Raw genomic sequence first — 17,487 nt, forward strand, 5'->3', positions numbered from 1 at the left:
GCTTCCATGTCCTGGCTATTGTACATAGGATAGCATCTTTCTTATTGCTGCTGCTGCTGCTGCTAAGTCACTTCAGTCGTGTCCGACTCTGTGTGACTCCATAGACGGCAGCCCACCAGGCTCCCCCATCCCTGGGATTCTCCAGGCAAGAACACTAGAGTGGGTTGCCATTTCCTTCTCCAATGCATGAAAGTGAAAAGTGAAAGGGAAGTCACTCAGTTGTGTCTGACTCTTCACGACCCCATGGACTGCAGCCCACCAGGCTCCTCCATCCATGGGATTTTCCAGGCAAGAGTACTGGAGTGGGGTGCCATCGCCTTCTCTTTCTTATTGAGGATATCATAAAGATTAAATGAGATAATGCATTTGATACAGAACCTGGTACTTGGACTGGAGTAGGAAATGGCAACCCACTCTAATATCTTTTCCTGGGAATTTCTATGGACAGAGGAGCCTGGCAGGCTATAGTCCATGGGGTCACAAAGAGTCAGACTCTATTGAACCCACACACACATGCACACTAATGCTTGGCCTATGGTCAGTAAATGCTAGCAATTGTTAGAATTTTCGCAGAAAGTTATGGATTGAGTTAGTTTAAGTTTAATGTATTCTTATGTCATGGTGCTTCCCAGAGAGTTCCATGACATTTCTTGCCTCCATCACTTCATCAAACTTGAAAAATGGTGGATGAGTACACATGTGACATTGGACAGATGAGAACTGGAGGGGGTGTCTCTTCTCCCAGAGAGATTACATAATGTTTGATGACTAATTCCTAACCCACCCCTTGCCTGTCTCCATCTGCTGTAAGACTGACTGACTCTTCCTACTTTAAGCCGTTTCATAGATCCCTTCATCCAGAAAGAGCAAAATTCTGGAAGATCTGCAAGGTCAAATTATGCATTGTTCTTAATTAATACAAATCCAGGCATTCTGTTAGAATTGCCCTCCTTTGACTGAATTCATATACTATCTAGTAACTGACCATCAGTGTGGTCCTGCCAACCCCAGAGTGAATTCCTGGCTGAACAAAGCTTCTGCTGAAATCTACATCTGTTTTCTTGCCCTGGTGAACTGACAGGGACATTGGGAAAACTATTCCTTTAAAGCATAGACTGACACCCTAATTGAAAAGCTCTTCCCAACTTCGGATCCACATTTCCTTCATCATGTTTTAGATCAAGGGGTGCAAACTAGAATGCTTCCAGGGGCCCAGCAGGGAATGTAGATGAGGAAGCCTGAAGGGAGTGGTGAGGACTGCGACAGACGGGAGAACATTCGTCTGTATGCAGCCGGCAGTTGCTACTCGGCATCTGTGGGTTGTTGTCCTTCAATACGGGCTCATTGGTGCCAACACTTCCAATTTTTCAGGGAAGGTGGCATTTCAGGGAAGGTGGAATATCAAATGCTGGCGACTCAGTTTAAAAATTATGCTGTGCTGTGCTTAGTTGCTCAATCGCATCTGACTCTTTGCGACCCCATGGACTGTAGCCCACCAGGCTCCTCTGTCCATGGGGATTCTCCAGGCAAGAATCCTGAAGTGAGTTGCCATGCCCTTCTCCAGGGTACCCTCCCAACCCAGGAATCGAACTGGGGTCTCCTGCCTTGCAGGCGGATTCTTTACCAGCTGAGCTGCCAGGGAAGATTATATATAGAAGCGAAACCTGCTTGTGGAATAGATTCAGCGCTCAGTCTGCCTGTCTGAGATCTCTGCTCTTACATGTTAATAAGCCACCTAAAGAGTGTTCCTCTTCTGATAGTATTTCCCCTTCCACTGCAAGTCTTTTTATTTATTGATTTTTTGGTTATGTTGGGTCTTCGTTGCTGCACAGGCTTTTCTCTAGTTGCATCCAGTGGGAGCTACTCTCTAGTTGTGGTGCGTGGGCTCCTTGGCATGTGAGATCCTCCCGGACCAGGGTTCAAACTCATGTCTCCTGCATTGGCAGGCAGATTCTTTATCACTGAGCCACCAAGGAAGTTCCCCTTGAGAGTCTTAACTGTCCATGCTTTTGTGATAAGAAATCTAACAGTTTACTGCTTTTATGGATTTTTGTGATTCCAGGCACAGAAATTTCTGGGGTCAGGAAGGACTGTGTCATATTCACGTTGGCACCCACTAAGAAAGCCTCTGCATTGCCACTTGCAGAGTCTGTGATCTCCAGGGCCTAGCACACTGCCTGCTGCATTTTTTTTTGGCTGTTACTAATAGTGCTGTTATGAACACTCATGTACAAGTTATTATTTTTATTTTTCTGTTTGCCTGAACCAGGTCTTAGGTGAAGCATATGGGATCTAGTTCCTCAGCCAGTAATTGAACCTGGGCCCCTTGCATTTGGGAGCATGGATTCTTAACCCCTGGACCATGAGGAAAGTCATATAAATGCTTATTAAATGAGTGCTATCAGAGGGAGCTCCCAAGAGGAAGACATATGTAGCCCAGCCCAGTTTTAATCCAAAGAGAGAGATCTGAGAATTCTTCCTTGCTTCAGTTCCACTGATGGGTGGGTCTTGTTCACATTCCTTGAGGATAGCTGAAGCCTGGAGATGGTTGAGGAGGACGATGAAGACAGAAGCCATCCAGATAAGCAGAACTGTACTCAACGACCAAAAACCAAAGAGGGTAAAATAAAAACGAAACCAGAATTCACAACCACTTAAAACAGCACCCCTGCAGGTCCCTTTCCTCACAAGTTTATAATCAAACCCAGAGGAAATTCTTACCAGAATCCAGCAGAAGAAAGGAGGTGTGCGAACACGGTTATTGGAGCTGGGCAGGGAGAAGCTTATTGTGTCTGGCTTTTCACAGGGAAAAGTTATGATCCTTTACTGGATATGAAGTCAGTTTAGCTGGTTGTGTTGTCCTGAAGGTTAGCTGAGAATACCAGCTGTCTTCAAAAACCATAGGTGTGGTAGTTCACAAAAGTGGACTAGCAAAGAAAGTATCCAAGCTATCAAAGAATATTACTAAGCATGGTTTTATGAATCCCCCTTCTCTCTGTATGAACTTGGTTATGACATGAAATGCACTACATCTCTTTTGTTGTTCAGTCACTAACGTGTCTGATGCTCTGCAACCCCATGGACTCCAGTGCGCCAGGTTCTCCTGTCCCTCACTATCTCCTGGAGTTTACTCAGACTTATGTTTATTGAGTTGGTGATGCTATCTAGCTATCTCATCTTCTGCCATCGCCTTATCCTTTTGCCTTCAATATTTCCCAGCATCAGAGTCTTTTCTAATGAGTTGGCTTTTCACATCAGGTTGCTGGAGCTTCAGCTTCAGCATCAGTCCTTCTAATGAATATTCAGGGTTGATTTCCTTTGGGATTGACTGGTTTTATCTTCTAGCAGTCCAAGGGACTCTGAAGAGTCTTTCCAGCACCACAATTTGAAAGCATCAGTTCTTCGGCACTCAGCCTTCTTTATGGTCCAACTCTCAAATCCATTCACGACTACTGGAAAAACCATAGATTTGACTATATAGATGTTTGTCTCTGCCTTTTAATACACTGTCTAGGTATGCCATAGCTTTCCTTCCAAGGATCAAGTGTCTTTTAATTTCATGGCTGCAGTCACCATCCGCATTTCTAATTGTGTATTAAAAATGTTAGAAATTCACTGCATTATCTCATTATGTCTCCACAGTAATCCTATGAGGTGCAGATTAGTATTCCATTTTACAGATGGGGAAAATTAATGCCTTGGAGGGACTTGTTCAAACTCACACAGTGAGTGGCAGAGGTGGCATTCAGCATCCAAATCCTTTTGATGCCACAGTCTTGGGTTCATCTGTTCCACCGCAAGCCTCAGTCAGCCCTGATGCCCAGTGCTTGCCATGTCTCTGCTGCTGCTGGCCAGGGCCAGTTTTCTCTGCGAAATGCTAGCGGGATCAAATTGAGCACTTTGCTTCTCATGGCTACCCTACACATGTACACCCTCTTATATATACCCATTATATCCTGCTTTATAATTGCCAAGGAGGCAAGAACAGCATGAGTGTCAAGACAGTGGATAATCTTTGCCCTCCAAGAGGATTTGTTCTCTCTCTGCTGAAAAATGTCTAGAGACAGCTAATATGTGTGTTTGGGAAGTAGATTTCTATGTTAGTGAGAGAGTGAGGGCGGTGGTGGTATACATAGGAGAGACTAGATTGTGGCTGTCCTGGGAATCCCTGTAAGTCCGAGTTCAAACATCATGCTGACTGTGGATTTGGAGGCTTTGAGAAATGACTTCAATGAACAGAGTCTCAGTGTCCCCATCTGTAGGAAATTGTAACAAGCCTAACCCCCCAGAATTGTCCTGAAGGTTAGCTGAGAATACCAGCTGTCTTCAAAAACCATAGGTGTTTTGGGTATCATTACTGTCTTGTGGGTTTTGTTTTCATTTCAGTATTCTGGAATTAAAAACTGTTTTTTGGGGGCATTTAATTACATGGATTAAAAGTCCTGTTCTCTTCAGAAAAAAATAAGAATTAAAAAAACATATAGTTGAAAAGGTAGAAATGATTTTTATAACTCTGTACAAGCCAAAAACAAAAAAAAAAGGAAGAAGAAAAATGCAGCTATATAGTCTTTAAAAAAAGGTATCTTGTTATTAGGATTAGCAGAATTCTTTATCTCACAGCTTCCAGTTTCTTCATTTTTTTTTTTTTTTCTCCACAATGAAATGCTCTTGCTTGCCTTGGGGGCTGATGCAAGGGTTCTATGGGGGCATGCATAGTAATTTCCAAGCTATGTTGCCTGAGCTGGCATTTTGGTGGGTGTCCATATGTAATAGGTCTTATTATTATTATTATTATTCTTGCCATGCTGCATGGCCTGGGGATCTCCCTTTCCTGACCAGGGATTGAACCTGGGTCATAGCAGAGAAATCACTGAATTGTAACCGCTAGACCACCAGGGAACGTAGTCTCATTATTGAGGGTGAAGCAGAGGCTGGGTAACCCTGCTCGTCACTTTCTGCTTGCACACCCAGGCAGTCACTGCACCCTGCCTCCAGCCTACAAATTAAAGTGAACTCCTCCCTGTGACCGCAACATCAATGCCCTCGGAAACTCTTGCTGCCCGCCTGCGGCCATCTTGGAATTCTCACCCTCGCTGCGTCTCTACCGAGAGGGAAGTGGGGGAGGGAGTTGACGTTGGACACTGGCCAGGGGACTTCACAGGCCCAACAAAGAATTTTTTAAAAGGGTGGAATTGGTAATAGGCAGAGGGGAATTCCACGGATAAATAATAATTTATGCAAGGAATGCCATCTGTTTCTCTGTCGAAGCATTAGTGCATAATTGCGGGCTCAATTCCCTTCCTCTTCCTTGTCCTTTACCTTTCAACTCCTTAAATAATTATATTGCCACCTCCCTGGCCTGACTGGGTGGGAGGAGAGGCAGAAGGCATCCTGCTTGGATGCTTGTTGCCTCCAGTGTGCCATAAAGCTGAAATAATTAACTGTAATGCTCTAAAGGATTAAACACTAAATAAAAACTTATTGAAGTTCTGGCCAGTATATCTGAATATTGTGCTGGAAATTAATGAAAACCGGCTTCACTGGAGATGCAAGTGTTACTGGCTCAGTCGTGTCCGACTCTGCAGTCCCACAGATTGTAGCCCACCAGGCTCGTCTGTCCGTGGGATTCTCCAGGCAAGAATACCAGAGTGGGTTTCCTGCTCTAGGGGATGGATCTTCCCGACCCAGGGATCAAACCCTGGTCGCCTGCATTGCAGGAAGATTCTTTACCATCTGAGCCACCAGGAAAGCCCTACTGGAGATGTAGGATTGAACATTAAATTTGGTCTTTGAATAAAAACTCTATTGTAGGATTCTCTAGTTGGATTAGGAATCAAAAGCTATGTGCCCCCAATCCCTCTCCATGCTACTGTACTCTAACTTTGGCATCTACCAGAATGTGTAGAAACTATTTATGTATGAATTCTCTGTCTCTTTGGAGAAGGAAATGGCAACCCACTCCAGTATTCTTGCCTGGAGAATCCCATAGATGGAGGAGCTTGGTGGGCTACAGTCCACGGGTCGCAGAGTCGGACACGACTGAGCGGCTTCACTTCACTCTCTGTCTCTTTAGCCTGGATAGGTTTTGGCAGAGGAAGTGAGGAATAAACCAGAGTCTAGGAGGAGGGAAGTGGACAGGGGACAATTTTGGGAATCATACTAAAGAACTGTGAGCGGAGACAACAGAGCAACTTGAAGACTGAAATTTTCCTGCTGCTATGTTGGCTCAAGTGTAAGTTTTGACCTTCTCAGTGTTTATAACATTTTAATGTAGGTGCTGATACTTGGGCTTCCCAGGTCGCTCAGTGGTAAAGAATCCACCTGCCAATGCAGGAGTCGAAGGAGACATGGGCTCGATCCCTGGGTGGAGAAGATCTCCTGGAGGAGGAAATGGCAACCCACTCCAGAATTCTTGCTTGGGAAATCCCATGGACAGAGCAGCCTTGTGGGCTACAGGCCATGGGGTCATATAGAGTTGCACATAATTGAGCATGCAGGTATGCATGCCAGTACTTAGAAGTCAATAGGTTTCACATAAAAATCTGAAAGTCTGCCTTCCCTTGAAAAGCCAGCTCTGGTAATTCTGGGCCTAGATTCCCATGTGGATGGAGGTGAGAAGCAATCAGCTTTCCATTTGGACTCAGTCTCCACCACTCCCTTACTCTGGGCACCTTCACTTTATGACCTTTTTCTGGCTTCCGCATGGTTTTTGTAAGCCTTTGAATTTATGACCCTGATTCAGAAAATTTCCTGGTTGATTCACAGTTGCCATTGTAAGGAAAAGTTTCATCCAAAGAAAAGAGGTATTTATTGAATAGTGATGATATTAGCCAACATTAAGCACACACTATGTGCCCATTGGTCTGACCCTATTTTTTGTAACAACTCTATTGAGATAAAAATCACATATCATACAATTCATCTACTTAAAGTGCATGGTTCAAGGAATTCGCTGGTGGTCGAATGGTTAAAGCCCCATGATTTCATTGCCAACGGTGCAGGTTCAGTCCCTGGTCAGGGAACTAAGATCCTGCAAGCTGTGAGATAGCAGCCAAAAAAAAAAAAAAAAAAAAGTGCACGGTTCAGAGTTCTTTTTCTGTATTCAGAGTTATGCAGCTATCACTGCAATCAACTTTAGAACATTTTTATCACCCTCAAAAGCGACCCTGTACCTATTGGAACTCTCCATTTCCCATCAACACTCCTGTCTTGAGCATCAAGTACTCTTTTATCTCCATGGGTTTGTTTATTTTTGCCATTTCGTGTTCATTGTATCAGACTACATGTGGTCCTCTGTGACAGCCTCTTTCATTTAGCATAATGTTTTCAAGATTCATGTTGTGGCATTTATTGATATTACATTTCTTTTAAGTTAATTTATTTATTAATTTCTTTTGACTAATGAATACTATTCCATGGTATGGATATATCACATCTCTGTTATCTCTTCATCCATTGGGTTGTTGATGGACATTTGGGTTGTTTCCACTTCTTCCTATTGTGAATAATGTTGCTATGAACATTCCTCTGCACATTCTTATGTAGACATAGGTTTTCATTTCTCTTGGGTGCGGGAATGCTGGGTTTTATGGTAACTCTATGTTTAACCATTTGAGGAAATTGCAAATTGTTTCCCCATGTGGCTGAACCATTTTTTATTCCTACTGGCAGTGTGCTGAGCTGCAGTGGTTCAGTCAGTAAAGAATCTGCCTGCAATGCAGGAGACCAGGGTCCAATCCCTGAGTCAAGATATGGCAACCCACTCCAATATTCTTGCCTGGGAAATCCCATGGACAGAGGAGCCTGGTGGGCTACAGTCCATGAGGTCACAAAGAGTAGGACAAAACTTGCCTCCCACCCCACCACCACTGCCCCCACTGGCAGTGTATGAGGGTTCTGATTTCTCCTTATTCTCACCAACCCTTGTTGTTATCTGTCCTTTTTTTTTTTTTTTAATTATAGTCATGTTAGTTGGTGTGGAATGGTGTCTCACTGTGGTTTTGATTTGCATTTCCCTGATGGCGAGTAATATTGAGCATCTTTTCATGTGCTTGTTGGCCATTTGCCAGGCCTGTTTTAAGGGCTTAAGTGAAGGAATCCTCAGCCCCCTGACAACTGCAGGTGACAAGTGCTGTTACTGCTCCTTTCCCCATGACATGCCAAGGTCAAACTGAGTTGCCAGTGTCTTTTCAGCAGATGGGCTTCCCTGATTGCTCAGCTGGTAAGGAATCCACCTGCAATGAGGGAGACCTAGGTTGGGAAGATCCCCTGGAGAAGGGAAAGGCTACCCACTCAAGTATTTTGGCCTGGAGAATTTCATGGACTATATAGTCCATAGGGTCACAAAGAGTCAGCCACGACTGAGTGATTTTTCACTTTCAGATGATATTAATCCTTATTACTTACAAGGAAATTTTAGCTCCTGGTTCTGGACAGGAAAGCAAATCTAAAACAAAGACTTTGATGCATTGTTAGCACCCAGAAGTCAGAGCCTCAGAAACGTCTATTTGTTGTGTTTTTCCTGACTCGGAACCTCTGCACATGCTGTTTCCTCTTCCTTGAGTAGTCCTTTTCCCTGGCTAACTTCTAGATTCTCTGAGAGGCTTCCCTGCTCCTCCAGTCTAAATCTGAACACTTATCCACTCTCACAGCATTCTGAACCATTACTGTGACAGCATTCATTCGTTAGTGTCTTTATGTTTTCTCATCTTTCTTTTAAGCAAAAGATCACACCAGTCCATCCTGAAGGAAATCAATCCTGAATATTCATTGGAAGGACTGATGATGAAGCTGAAGCTCCTATACTTTGGCCACCTGATGCAAAGAACTGACTCACTGGAAAAGACCCTGATACTGGGAAAGATTGAAGGCAGGAGGAGAAGGGGATGACAGAGGATGAGATGGTTGGATGACATCACAGACTCAATGGACATAAGTTTGAGCAAGCTCTGGGAGATGGTGAAGGACAGGGAAGCTTGGTGTGCTGCAGTCCATGGTGTCACAAAGAGCTGGACACAACTGAGCAACTGAACAACAACAACAATATGTGTAGATTTGTATTCTGCCTTTTCCCCCATTTCACGTGATATTACAAAAATTGTCAACTTAATTGAAAGTATCATTTTAAATGGCTACAAAGTATTCTATGAGGTCATTATAAAATAGCTCATATAACCATTTCCTTTTTTTAAAAAAGTGTTTATATGGTTCCATTGCTTTTGCTATGGTAAATAACACTGACATGAACATCTTGGGGCACAAAGATCTTTTTTATATGTTTAGGATTATTTCCTTAGCATAGAGTCTCAAAAGTGAAATTATTGAGGCATTGAAGGCCCTTGAAGTCTATTGCTAAAGTACTAGCCCAGAGAAGATGTTGCAGTGATTTAGACTGCCTTCAATATATATAACAGTGTCAGCCCTGGGTGTATTATCATTCTAAGGAAAGCTTTGCCTGGATCTGCATTTCTTTGATTAACAGTGGGGACAAATCTAATGATTATACAAACAATGGTAGCATGTCTTAATTGATATGCCAATCAAAAAAAAACATATTACATTATTGGTGCATTTCCTGCAGGATCCCAGGAAAGACTGAATGAGGGCATTTTCTGGTGAGGATAGGAGAATCAAGTGTCCTGAACAGCCTCAATAAAACAGCTGATAAGGGGATTTGCAGATAAGGCAGAAGGACATATGGCTGGACTGTTACTCTGTAGCTCATATTTTACGCTTTATCAGAATAGAGAGGCCTACTCCCCTGTGAATGATGGCTACATTGGACAGTGCAAGGAAAAAATCCACACATTGCAGGTGACAGAGCTGCTGGAGGCACATGTGATGGGACTTAAGATGGAAAATGCTGTGACTGAAGAAGCCTTAGTGAACTCTGGGAGGTTAAGAGTCTTCAAATGTTTTGTTTTAGTTTGATTTACCTGGGGAATATTTGGGGGCTTCCTAGGTGGCCTAGTGGTAAAGAACCCACTTGCCAATGCAGGAGACAGGAGATGTGGGTTTGATCCCTGGGTTAGGAAGATCCCCTAGAGAAGGATACAGCAACCAACTCCAGTATTGTTGCATGGAGAATCCCATGGACAGAGGAGCCTGGTTGGCTACAGTCCATAAAATTGCAGAGTTGCACACAACTGAAGCAATGTAGCATGCACACACAGGGAATATTTTATTTCTCTGTGATTTCTCAGCAGGGAACCTAGGCTGGGGAGTGGGAGGAGGAAGGAGGAGGCCCATTTGGTCCATTCCCTCATTCACAAAGAGATATTTGGCCCTTGTCTCCAAATGAGGTTATAAATGCAATTCCAGAGACACGTTGAAAGGTGGAGAGCAGATTTCCATCTTTAGACTTTCTTCCAAGCACTGACATGTACTCAGCACTTAGACCTCACAGCAACCCCACCAAATGCATATCATCACTCTTATTTCCACCTTGCAGAAGAGGTGACTGCAGCATGAGGAGGTTCAATCATCTGCCTAGGATCGAATAGTTAGTAAGCAATGAAGCAAGGATTCAGACTCAGGCAGTGTGAAGAGGGCAGAATGGAGACTTTCAAATTGGAGAGCAAAGGAGACTTCTCTGGGGATCCAGTGGCTAAGACTCTCTGTACAAGGGGACTGGGTTCCATCCCTGGTCAGGGAACTAGATCCCACAGGCTGCAACTAAGTGTTTGCATTCTGTAACTAAAGACTCTGCACACAGCAATGAAGATCCCACATGGGGCAACAATGCAGCCAGATAAATAAATACAATATATATTATAAAAAAATTGGAGAGCAAAATCATGTAAGTCACTGGGAAAATGTGGTCTATTGTGGTAGATTTCTTATTTATTTTTTCTTCTGAATTTTTAATTTTGTATTGGGTTATAGCCAATTAACAATACTATAATAGTTTCAGGTGAACAGCGAAGGGCCTCAGCAATACCTATATGTATATCCATTCTTTTGTGGTACATTTCCTGACTAAAAAAAAAAAAAAGGCTGAATTTTCATTGAAAACAGATGAGCCAACCTTGGCTTCCTGAAAGATATCAATTAAATCAGTTGAAATAGGATATCAGGAAAGATCAACTGACCCACACATATGCTTTTGAGGGCCAAGGTCTGAAGAAAGAATTGGAACCTTCCTATCAATTATCCATTTACTTGTATATTCTCATAGTCATAATCCATGAAGTGGGCAGAGAGTGGTTCTAACCATGAGTGGTTAGAGAAAAGAAGCCCCTGGGTTCAAATCCTGCTGTCCCTGCCCTATAAATCTGAACTAAAAGTTTTTGAGCCTCAGTCCTCTTGTCTTTAAAATGGGGATTGTATTAGTACCTACCTTATAGTATTCTTAGAAGAAATAAATCAGATTATGCATATAATATGCTTCTATTGCCTAGTGCATCATAAATACTCAAATGTTAGCTGTTAATATTTAGTCATTCTTTCTTTCAACAAATATTTGCTTAGCTTCACCTGTACTCTATGGGATTGGTAGAAATGTCTTGGATGACCCAGGAAGGGGATAAGATAAAATTCTGAGGTCAAAGGTTTTAACTACAAAGCCTCTTGCTGTGAAATGTGTTGACTGGTGAGAATTTTTGAGAGATAGGCCTGCAGAACTTATCTAATGTGTAGAGATCAGGAGAAAGGGGGACCCAAGGTCCACTGGGAACAGACTAGGATGCACTCAGACGTAAGGCCTCTCGACATGGACTGTGAATTGTGTTCCTTTAGGCCATCAAGGATCAACAGAACAAAATAAGACAATACAAAACAAAATCTAGTGCTTTTCTGCTGCTCAGGATCAAAGTAGGATCTCTGTCTCAGAAAGCAGTGTTTAGACTTTGTCTCTGGGGAACTGGCTAGAGCTGAGTTGAATGAGATGGAAAGAGTTTGGACCATAAAACAAGGTGCCTGAGTTAGCAGATTAGCTTCTGTGAATAAATCATCTAGATATTACATCAGAGCTCAAACAAAAGTTCAGTGTCTTGAAACTGACACTTTAAATTACCCTTTTGGTGGAAAAAGAAAGAGGAAAAGAATTGAATGGAGACCAGCGAGCCCATCAAAACCTTTTAAAAACTCCAGATAAGGCATAATATTTTAAAATTTTATTTTTGTTGAAGTATAATTGGTTTGCAATGTTGTGTTAGTTTCAAGTATAAAGCAAAGTGATTCAGTTTTACTTACATCTATCTATTGTTTTTCAGCTTTTTCCCCCCTTATAGCCTAATTGCAAAATATTGAGTATGGTTCTCTGTACAATACAGTAGGTCCTTGTTGGTTATCTATTTTATATATAATAGTACATATATGTTAATTCCCAACTCCTAATTTATCCTCCACCCCCCACTTTGGTAACCATAAGTTTGTTTTCTATGTCTTTGGATCTGCTTCTGTTTCGTATATAAATTTATTTGTATTGCTCGCTCTCTTTTTTTTTTAATTCCCCCATGAAAGTGATATCATATGATATTTGTCTTTGGCTTGCTTCACTTGGTATGATAATCTCCAGGTCCATCCACATTGCTGCAAATGGCATTATTTCATTCTTTTCACGGCATTCATTCATTCTTTTATGACTGAGTCATATTCCATTACTCAGTAATGGAATTTTTTACTTTGTAAAAATTTGGGTTTGGAAATAAAATGATCCTCTAAGCAGCTGTCACTCACGTAGCATGTGTCACCTGCTAAATTCTGCATCAAGAGCTCAATGCACCATTCTTTCATTTTATTAACTTTTAATTAAAAAGAGTTTTTAGAGCAGTTTTAGGCTCACTGCCTAATTGTAAGGAAGATGCATGTGCTTTCCATATACTCCCTGCCCCCACTCATGCATGGCCTCCCTTATTATCAACCACACTCCCCAGAATGGGTCATTTCTACCAAGGATTAGTCTACACTGATGCACACTACACTGGTGCATACAAACCCCAAGTCTGTACTTTACTCTGGGACTCACTCTTGCTGTTGTACTTTCTATGGTTTGGATGGATGTGTGATGACATATATCCATCATTATGGTATCATCAGAAGATTTTCACAGCTCTAAAAAATCTCTGTGTTCCATCTATTCATCCTCCCCCTCCCAACCCCTCACCCCACAACTCTGATATTTTTGCTGTCTTCATTGTTTTGCTTGATCCAGAATGTCACATAATTGGAACCCTACAGTATGTAGCCCTTTCAGGTTAGTTTTCTCCATTTAGCAATAGGCATTTAAGTTTCTGCCATATCTTTTCATGGCTTCTTAGCCCATTTCTCTTTAGTATTGAATAATAACCATTATCTGGAGGTTCCACACTCTATTTATCCATCCACCTATATAATGACATCTTGGTTGCTTCCATGTTTATACAATTATGAACAAAGCTGCTATAAACATCTGTGTGCAGATTTTCGTGTGCACATGTTTTCAGCTGCTTTGAGTAAATATCAGGGAGCACAATTACCATTTTTTAATCTATTTACTTATACTTGTGCTGGGTCTTTGCTGCGATGAATGAGCTTTCTCCAGCTGTGCAAGTGGGAGCTACTTTCTAGTTGCAGTGCTCCAGCTTCTTGTTGTGGTGGCTTCTCTTGTTGCCAAGCACGGTCTCTAGGACTTCAGTATTTGTGCACACAGGTTTAGTTGCCCTGCAGCATGAGGAATCTTCTAGGGCCAATGATCAAACCCATGTCCCCTGCAGTGGCAGGTAGATTTAACCACTGGACCACCAGGGAAGTCCCTATTCTTTCATTTTAATTCCTTCAGTGGCTCTGTGGTATGATCATATTTATCCCTGTTTCACAGATAAGAAAACTAAGGTTCAGAGAAGTCCTGATTTACCTAAAGACAAGTTACAAGTCGAAGTCAAGACAAGACATCGTCTTGTCCATTTGATGGATCAGGAGTCAGATGACAATATACAGCCTTGATGTACTCCTTTTCCTATTTGGAACCAGTCTGTTGTTCCATGTCCAGTTCTAACTGTTGCTTCCTGACCTGCATATAGGTTTCTCAAGAGGCAGGTCAGGTGGTCTGGTATTTCCATCTCTTTCAGAATTTTCCACAGTTTATTGTGATCCACACAGTCAAAGGCTTTGGCATAGTCAATAAAGCAGAAACAGATGTTTTTCTGGAACTCTCACCCTTTTTCCATGATCCAGAGGATGTTGGCAATTTGATCTCTGGTTCCTCTGCCTTTTCTAAAACCAGCTTCAACATCTGGAAGTTCACGGTTCACATATTGCTGAAGCCTGGCTTGGAGAATTTTGAGCATTACTTTACTAGCATGTGAGATTAGTGCAATTGTGTGGTAGTTTGAGCATTCTTTGGCATTGCCTTTCTTTGGGATTTGAATGAAAACTGACCTTTTCCAGTCCTGTGGCCACTGCTGAGTTTTCCAAAGTTGCTGGCATAATGAGTGCAGCACTTTCACAGGATCATGTTTCAGGAGTTGAAATAGCTCAACTGGAATTCCATCACCTCCACTAGCTTTGTTTGTAGTGACGCTTCCTAAGGCCCACTTGACTTCACATTCCAGGATGTCTGGCTCTAGATTAGTGATCACACCATCATGATTATCTTGGTCTTGAAGATCTTTTTTGTACAGTTCTTCTGTGTATTCTTGCCACCTCTTCTTAATATCTTATGCTTCTGTTAGGTCCATACCATTTCTGTCCTTTATCGAGCCCATCTTTGCATGAAATATTCCCTTGGTATCTCTAATTTTCTTGAAGAGATCTCTAGTCTTTCCCATTCTGTTGTTTTCCTCTATTTCTTTGTATTGATTGCTAAGGAAGGCTTTCTTATCTCTCCTTGCTATTCTTTGGAAGTCTGCATTCAAATGCTTATATCTTTCCTTTTCTCCTTTGCTTTTCGTTTCTCTTCTTTTCACAGCTATTTGTAAGGCCTCCCCAGACAGCCATTTTGCTTTTTTGCATTTCTTTTCCATGGGGATGATCTTAATCCCTGTCTCCTGTACAATGTCACGCACCTCCATCCATAGTTCATCAGGCACTCTGTCTATCAGATCTTGTCCCTTAAATCTATTTTTCACTTCCACTGTATAATCATAAGGGATTTGATTTAGGTCATGCCTGAGTGGTCTAATGGTTTTTCCTACTTTCTTCAATTTAAATCTGAATTTGGCAGTAAGGAGTTCATGATCTGAGCCACAGTCAGCTCCAGTTTTGTTTTTGCTGACTGTATAGAGCGTCTCCATCTTTGGCTGCAAAGAATATAATCAATCTGATTTCAGTGTTGACCATCTGGTGATATCCATGTGTAGAGTCTTCTGGAATCAAGATTGCCGGGAGAAATATCAATAACCTTAGATATGCAGGTGACACCACGCTTATGGCAGAAAGTGAAGAGGAACTCAAAAGCTATTTGATGAAAGTGAAAGAGGAGACTGAAAAAGTTGGCTTAAAGCTCAACATTCAGAAAACGAAGATCATGGCATCTGGTCCCATCACTTCATGGCAAATAGATGGAGAAACAGTGGAAACAGTGTCAGACTTCATTTTCTGGGGCTCCAAAATCACTGCAGATGGTGATTGCAGCCATGAAATTTAAAGACGCTTACTCCTTGAAAGGAAAGTTATGACCAACCTAGATAGCATATTCAAAAGCAGAGACATTACTTTGCCAACAAAGGTCCGTCTAGTCAAGGCTATGGTTTTTCCAGTGGTCATGTATGGATGTCAGAGTTGGACTGTGAAGAAAGCTGAGCACTGAAGAATTGATGCTTTTGAACTGTGGTGTTGGAGAAGACTCTTGAGAGTCCCTTGGACTGCAAGGAGATCCAACCGGTCCATTCTAAAAGAGATCAGTCCTGGGTGTTCTTTGGAAAGAATGATGCTAAGGCTGAAACTCTAGTACTTTGGCCACCTCATGCGAAGAGTTGACTCATTGGAAAAGACTCTGATGCTGGGGGGGATTGGGGGCAGGAGGAGAAGGGGACGACAGAGGATGAGATGGCTGGATGGCATCACTGACTCGATGTGAGTTTGAGTGAATTCTGGGAGTTGGTGATAGACAGGGAGGCCTGGCATGCTGCAATTCATGGGGTCGCAAAGAGTCGGACATGACTGAGCGACTGAACTGAACTGAACTGAACTGGAGTCAGATGAATCTATTTAATGCATCAGCAGTCTTATTCCCAGCTCTGCCCAAATCCTCTGCAAGCTCTTGATCTGCCAACCCAGCCTCTCTTTTGCAAAATAACACTTTGTGTCTTATTGCCTCATAATGTCCTTGTAACAGGCAATCCTGGGCAGAGAAACACTTTGGACTCCTCATGTTTCCAGTTAGCCTTGTGGACAAGTCCCTTGGTCTTCCTGGGCTTTCTTTTTTGCATCTGTGCAATAAAAGCATTGGGCTAGCCATTCAGTGGACTAGCTCCTTTCTCAGCTCTGCAAGCGTAGGGATTTGCATCTTTACACCTCTCCTGGTTCCTCAGTGGTGACAGAGAGACACTGACATCAGTGGGGGTGGACGGGAAGCTGCAAATGCTTCCATTTGAGCTTTGGGGTTGAATCATGTTGGTAATTTCAAAGTCTCATTATCTTATTCCCTAATGTTTGCTTCTAAACAAATATTGTTTTGGGGGGAAGGAGTGTTGGAATAACAATGTTGGTAATAGTTCCACTGGGGAAAGTGAAGAGTATTTGGAGTTTTTAATGTAGAACCTTGAAGTGACCAAATGCTGCTCAGAGTTTGTCCCTGGGGCACCCCAGTCTCCATCAAGGACTCTACTATGTTTGGAACGGAGCCTGTAGTTAAGTGGGGGCTGGATGATGAAGGATCAGATAGCTAGTGGTGGAGACAATAACTTGAGTTGCCAGGTTGGGCTTGAGGTCCAACAGCCTGGTTCTAAGGCTTATTCTCTCACTTCATAGTGATGTGACAAGCTCTGCATTCCTCATTCTCCATAAAGCAAGAATCGTAGCACCTCTCAACTGGGTGTCTTAACCTGAGGTCTGGTGTCTAGTTAACTATTGTTCAATTCAAACTCTACAGAGGATGATCTGGTTTTTCAAGAGACCAGGCAGAACCTGAAGCTGCTCTGAGTTGCTCTTTCTGGCAGAGCTGTGATGTGTCTGTGCTTGAAAATTCTTAAATGAGAATTGCATCTGATGTTTTCCTCACCTACAGTCAAGTCCATGCTGAAAAGAGGAATGTAGGTAGGGCCAGACACTGCCTTATATAAAGTTTATCCTTATAACAACTCTTTACCATTGTTACTCTTATCCCCATGTTATAAAGGAGGACACTGAGTTGCAGAGAGGTAAAATTTGGCAAAGATGACAGAGTCATAGGTGGAAGAGCTGGGATTCAGATTTATGTCTGCAATGTCTGTGTTCTTCTGCTTATGCCAGGAGTCCTAGTGAGAATTGCTAATGCTGGACCTCCCCACTCTGAGACTCTATTTACCAATGGCTGCAAACAAATGACAAGAAACTGTTTCACTGAACTTTTCTTGACCATACATAAGT

Source organism: Capricornis sumatraensis, chromosome 11 (genome assembly GCF_032405125.1).
Source record: "Capricornis sumatraensis isolate serow.1 chromosome 11, serow.2, whole genome shotgun sequence".
NCBI classification, from domain to species: domain Eukaryota; kingdom Metazoa; phylum Chordata; class Mammalia; order Artiodactyla; family Bovidae; genus Capricornis; species Capricornis sumatraensis.